Below are 7,135 nucleotides of genomic sequence, written 5' to 3' on the forward strand. Positions count from 1 at the left end.
TCTATATAAAAGAGACTTCAGATACAGTATTAGGGGACCACTAAGGTCTATATAAAGAGACTTCAGATACAGTATTAGGGACCACTAAGGTCTATATAAAGAGACTTCAGATACAGTATTAGGGGACCACTAAGGCCTATATAAAAGAGACTTCAGATACAGTATTAGGGGACCACTAAGGTCTATATAAAGGAACTTCCAGATACAGTATTAGGGGCCCACTAAGGTCTATATAAAAGAGACTTCAGATACAGTATTAGGGGACCACTAAGGCCTATATAAAAGAGACTTCAGATACAGTATTAGGGGACCACTAAGGTCTATATAAAAAGAGACTTCAGATACAGTATTAGGGGACCACTAAGGTCTATATAAAAGAGACTTCAGATACAGTATTAGGGGACCACTAAGGCTATATAAAAGAGACTTCAGATACAGTATTAGGGGACCACTAAGGTCTATATAAAAGAGACTTCAGATACAGTATTAGGGGACCACTAAGGCCTATATAAAAGAATTAAAAGCTACAGTTCTTGGGGTTAAGTGTTTTTTTTTTTTTATATGTGGGCGTTTTTATTATTTTTTTGGTCTAAAATAAAGGGGCCATTAGAGGCAAGAGGAACTGCAGTTTGAGATACTTAAAGAAAAAGGAAAAGTGGATTCACTCAGACATCAACAAGTAGAACGTGATTCAATCAGGAAATGATGATGAAAGTAAGAGGACATCTCAAACTGCTCTTGAACTCAACTGTTTAACGTAAAACAAAGCTCTTAATTGCTGCTCTACGCGGGGGAAGCCGAACTCCTGTTCTCTGCCGTCACCCGGTCACCATTAACCACAACAATGGCCGTCTTATCGGAGAATGAAACGCTCACTGTCACCGCTCACCACACCGCTTTGCTTACCTACCAGCTGATACCATTGTGCAAGCTGCGTGCTGTTCTCTCCGCTGACTTTGTATTGCATGAAGGAGCCTCTTTTTCAATTCCCTCTGCTAGCAAACAACAGAATGACGCCTAAAAGCTGCTGCGTAGTGGGATGCACTTTAGCCTGGTGAGATCGTCCTGATCTGGCGAGCTCCAGTTTTCCACTCGCAGATCAGCCTGGCATCTTGAGATAAGAGGAAAATTTGGAGCCGTTCGCCCCAAACGACCGACCAATCAGCGCTGGTTTGGTTGGATACCTATGTCCACGATACGATATTATTGCAATTTTAAAACATATTGCAATATTCTGCCAATTCCTTAACTTTTTCCAACTTCAGATTTTTCCCAATTTCAAATTATGTCCCCAAAAGGAAACTTTGTCAACATCTGTTTCATCTAACATGATCAATGTCTCTGTCTGTTCATCTCACTTCAATTGTATTGCTGCAAAATCAGATTGTCAAGCAGACAGACTGACCAACACACATACAGTACAGGCCAAAAGTTTGGACACACCTTCTCATTCAATGTGTTTCTTTATTTTCATGACTATTAACTTTTTTTGATAACTCTGCAAACCCTTGGTGTTCTCTCAATGAGCTTCATGAGGTAGTCACCTGGAATGGTTTTACCTTCACAGGTGTGCTTTGTCAGGGTTAATTAGTGGAAGTTTTTCCCTTATTAATTAAAAAGCTAAGGTCTGGCAACGCGAGGCTATGAATCAGTAACGAGAGGGAGGTTTTCATGCCGTCTCACCCTCCGAGGAGTCTCCTCCTCTTCTGGGACGCCTCCGGGCGCCATGACGACGCCTCCTCTCAGCGTCACCTCATCCATCATCTCTGTCGCTCCTCCCGCTTCTCTTCTTCCTGTACACAAAACCAAACAAACATATCAATCGACAACGTCTTTTGATTTTTTTTCCTTTGAGATAGTTTTTGTCACCTCTTTTGTCAAAATCTTTGGAATTTTTGTCACAATTTTTGGGGTTTTTGTCACCTTTTTTGTCACAATTTTTGGAGTTTTTGTCGCCTTTTTTGTTACAACTTTTGTCACGTCTTTTGTCAAAATCTTTGGAGTTTTTGTCACAATTTTTGGGGTTTTTGTCACCTTTTTTGTCACAATTTTTGGAGTTTTTGTCGCCTTTTTTGTCACCTTTTTTGTCACCTTTTTTGTCACCTTTTTTGTCACAACTTTTCTCACCTCTTTTGTCAAAATCTTTGGAGTTTTTGTTAAAATTTTTGGGGTTTTGTCGCCTTTTTTGTCACCTCTTTTGTCAAAATCTTTGGAATTTTCAATTTGCAATTTTGGGGTTTTGTCACCTTTTTGTCCCAAATTTTGGGTTTTTCACCTTTTTGTTACAACTTTTGTCACCTCTTTTGTCAAAATCTTTGGAGTTTTTGTCACAATTTTGGGAGTTTTGTCACCTTTTTGTCACAATTTTCGAGTTTTGTCGAGCTTTGTTACAACTTTTTGTCACCTCTTTGTCAAAATCTTTGGGTTTTGTCATAATTTTTGGGGTTTTTTCACCTTTTTTGCACAATTTTGGATTTTGTTCAGCCTTTTTGTCACCTTTTGTCACCTTTTTTGTCATAACTTTTGTTACAACTTTTGTCACCTCTTTTGTGTCAAAATCTTTGGAGTTTTGTTTACAATTTTGGGTTTTGCCGCCTTTTTGCTTTTTCACCTCTTTTGTCAAAATCTTTGGATTTATTTTTGTCACAATTTTGGGTTTTGTCACCCTTTTGTCACAATTTTGGAGTTTTTGTCACCTTTTGTCCAATTTTTGGGGTTTTGTCACCTCTTTCCCCATTTTTTCAGTTTTGCATTCCTTTTTTTTTTGCAATTTTTTGCACTTTTTTCCATTTTGGGTTTTGTCACCTTGTCCATTTTTTTTTTATCTTTTCATTTTTTTTCCTTTTCATCTTTGTATTTTTGTCAAATCTTTGGTTTGTATTTTTTGTCACAATTTTGGGAGTTTTTGTCACCTCTTTTGTCGCTGTAAATGACACAAGGTTTTGGGGAAGACTCAGGCGCACGTAATTGGCGAGGCGTTTTGGCGGTTCCTCCCTGAAGAAAATGTGACGTTTTTCAATAAAAAAGAAGCAGTTTTCACATAAGTAATGAATGTTGTAAAAGGTAAATTGTAATTAAAAATAAGCAATATTGTATAAAATATAACAAATCATGCTAAAGCTGTCAGAGAGTCAGAAGTAGAGAAGCACAACGTACAATATTTCCCCCGTTATAGTTTGAGCCATTTAAAATATTACGTTCATAGACAGATGTTAACTTTTGTTTTTGTAATTTAAATTTTGATTTGCAAATATGACAAACGACAGTTCATATGGTACAGCTTACAAAAGACAAATAAGACGAGAAGGTCAGATAGTGAAATAACATTTCAGTCAAAGCGTAAGTTAACCTGTTAAAATGTAGTATTAGTTAAATTGAACAATCAAACAAAATATCAGGAAATTAAAGAAATATGGCATAAAAATCTGGTTACAATCTCATAATCAGGCTACTAGTTAGAGGTCAGGTGGACCATAAAGTAACCCCAAATCCCCAGAGTCCCAGGCTCTTTGCCCCTTATCCTACCCAGCATATGATGTGGTCTCACTCCTGAGGAGTTTCCATTGTTGGGTTTATGGGTGATTTGATTCAGAACGCAGCTGCTACTAAGACCAAGAAAGTGGATCACATCACTCCAGTACTGAAGTCTCTACACCGGCTTCCAGTGCCTCAAAGAATTGATTTCAAAATACTTTTACTGGTTTATAAATCACTAAACGGTTTAGGGCCAAAATACATTTCTGATCTGCTACTACACTATGACCCACCCAGACCTCTCAGGTGGTCTGGGTGGGTCCCAGATAACTCCCAGATAACTGCAGGTCTGCTGCAACGCTCAGTTCTTTTAAATCAAGGCTGAAGACCTATCTTTTTGATGTTGCCTTTCTTTAAATAACCTATTTTATCTGCTTTTATATGTTTAACTGTTTTAACTGCTCTTTCTTTAAATTCTTATATGTTTAACTGTTTTAACTGCTCTTTCTTTAAATTCTTATATGTTTAACTGTTTTAACTGCTCTTTCTTTAAATTCTTATATGTTTAACTGTTTTAACTGCTCTTTCTTTAAATTCTTATATGTTCAACGGTTTTAACTGCTCTTTCTTTAAATTCTTATATGTTTAACTGTTTTTTTTTTTTTTTTTTTTTTTTTTTTTTTTTTTTTTTTTTTTTTTTTTTTTTTTTTTTTTTTTTGTTTTTTTTTTTTGTTTTTTTTTTTTTTTTTTTTTTTTTTTTTGTTTTTTTTTTTTTAATTCTTATATGTTTAACTGTTTTAACTGCTCTTTATTTGCGTATTTTATCTCTCAGTTCTTTAAATTGTTATACTGCACTGTAAAATGTATTCTTGTCTTTTAAATTGTTTTTAATTGTGTTCTAACTGCTCTTTCATGTTTTATGTAAAGCACTTTGAATTGCCGTGTTGCTGAAATGTGCTATATAAATAAAGCTACCTTGCCTTGCCTTGCCTTCCAGTGTATAATTCAGGCAGTAGAGGCTATCCCAACCATCAGAACTGAATATGCGCTTTTTTGTCAGTGTAACGCTTATCAGTTCAATTTTTTAAGCACAAACGGACATTTGGAAAAACAGAAAAATTGGTTCCAATATCCAATTTTTCATTTTTTTTTCTCCAATTTTCTGTTTTTATTCAGAGGATCAGAAATTTAGAAAATTACAAAATTGCATCTGAGCTCCAATTATTCATAATACTGCCATGGTATTCTCTCCCTCTTTCCACCTAGCTACACCCCCCACACCACTCCAAACCATCAGTTGCACCTCTGACCCCAAAGTCTATCAGTTTTTAGTTGTTTTTTTGGTCCATATGCAGTTAATGATGACCTGCATATTCCACAAAGTAGAGGGAGAGAATACCACGGCAGTATTATGAATAATTGAAGCTCGGATGCAATTTTGTAATTTAAAACATTTCTGATCCTGAAAAAATTGGAAAAACAGTTTAAAGATCCAATTTTTTAATTTGTCAAGGTGGAAAAAAAATGAAAACTGAACTGAATAAGTGTTACACGGACCGTTTTATCTCCCAAAAGGCGTAGTCTTGGAGATATTGGCATGGCTACTCCTGCCCATGTCCCTAAGAATTCCATGTTATGTTACAGTTATGTTACGCCAAAATAGTTTGACCATAGAGCATTCCCAAATGAGATGCACAAAAGGTGCCCATCTCTGTTTTTACATTTCCAACATGTGTTATTTTTTAGGGATGCTCCCTCTTAGTAGCCTCGTGAGAGCGTCCTGATCTGGCGAGCTCCAGTTTTCCACTCGCAGATCAGTCTGGCATCTTGAGATAGAGAAAATTTGGAGCCGGGCCAATCAGCGTTGGTTTCGAGGTGGGTTAGGTGGTGATAGACAGATGAACCTGAACCTGGGAACCTGAAAACGGTGCCTTTTATTCCTAAATTCTCGTTACACAAACGGCAAATATCCTTTACCGACATGCTGTTTGCTTGCTGAGCTAACGAGCTATGCTTTGCCTGCAGCAGCAGCAGGGGTAGCCTGGCTTGTGGTTATATTTTCCATACGCTTCGTTGCTCTGATTGGTTGATTTGGCCCCGTCTATCACCAACTATAGGTGATAGACAGATGGTTTATCCAATCAGCTAACCAGGATTTTCGCCCCCCTTCCCAAAAGTTCTCCAACGGTAAAGTTCCCAGATGGATATGCCGAGCAAACGAGAAACGATCCATCTGGTGGAGTCAGGTTACCCTCTTAGTCGATTAGTCGACTAATCGGTGGTTTTGGTCTTAGTCAACTTAGATTTCTTTAGTCCATTAGTCACGTTTTTATGCTTTTTTTTTCACGCTGAATGACTTATTTCCGAGAAACGTACGAGCACATCTCTGGTAAACACAAGAACTAAAGTGGTGCTTTTAGCATGACTCTTTGCGGAGAAACTCAGATTTTACAGATCTGTCGATTAAATCAACTAATCGATCAGTCGGTACAGTTGAACGAGTGTTAGTCGACTGAGAATTTCTTCAAATCGAGCACAGCCCCTGTCGCTGCTACGTCACCCTGATCGTTGCTCTGATTGGTTGAAGGACTATCCAATTGCGTACAGAGTCATTTCAACTATGCCTGTTGATCACGCCTCTTGTGCAGTAGGAAATACAGAGCAGGCTATCACCAGACTACCGTATTTTCCGCACTATAAGGCGCACCGGATTATAAGGCGCACCTTCAATGAATGGCCTATTTTAGAACTTTTTTCATATATAGGGCGCACCGGATTATAAGGCGCATAGAATAGAAGATACTGCAGTCAAACGTTTGACTGGGGTTGCGTTATGCATCCACTAGATGGAGCTGTGCTAAAGGGAACATCAACAAAACAGATAAAGTCAAACTTTATGAAGCGTTCTGACAACTCCGATCACTCCATAGACAGTATATAATATCCTTATAGCATTTAAATCTAAGTGGTCAGAGAAAATGGCGATCGTCTCAACGTGGTCCCTGACATGGTGTCATCGGCTTGTCCGCTTCCATTGGCCATATCGGAGGCAAACCTGAACGGATTGGCTAATATGAGCTACCAATCGAAAGCTGAGAAGCTAGGGAATACGATGACGCCCACATCGATCATGTAGCGAGCTGGGCAGAGAAGCTAGCGGCGACGACAAGTGCTGAAATGGAAAACGCGTTTTTCCGTTGTGATTCGGCCAGAAAACTTCAACATTGTGAGGCGAACAGATCGTTTTGGAATATAAAGCTCGGATATTACATTTCCTTGGACTCTTGTGGATTTATGAAAATCAAGTTTTGGCCAAAATACCACTTTGTTGCTGAAAGGACAACGAAATCAGGTATGGATGCACTCTCGACAGCTGCGCAGATTATGGCTGAATTGTTTTATTGTAAATTGTTTAATTTTTAACAGTTGTGTAACTGCTATAAATCATCGCATGCTTTGTATGTGGGCTTAAGTTAATCATTAGAGGCTAAGCTTTCAATTGGTGTGTCGCATGGCTGTATATTTTGAATATTTAATGCTTTAAAGTTATAAAACCGCGAATGAGTGGAAGTTTTATCGAGGTTACAGCGACGCAGTGTCCCGTCAACGGGGCAGTGATCCGAGAGGTTGATCCATATATAAGGCGCTCCGGATTATAAGG

This window comes from Perca fluviatilis, chromosome 14 (genome assembly GCF_010015445.1).
Source record: "Perca fluviatilis chromosome 14, GENO_Pfluv_1.0, whole genome shotgun sequence".
Classification (NCBI taxonomy): domain Eukaryota; kingdom Metazoa; phylum Chordata; class Actinopteri; order Perciformes; family Percidae; genus Perca; species Perca fluviatilis.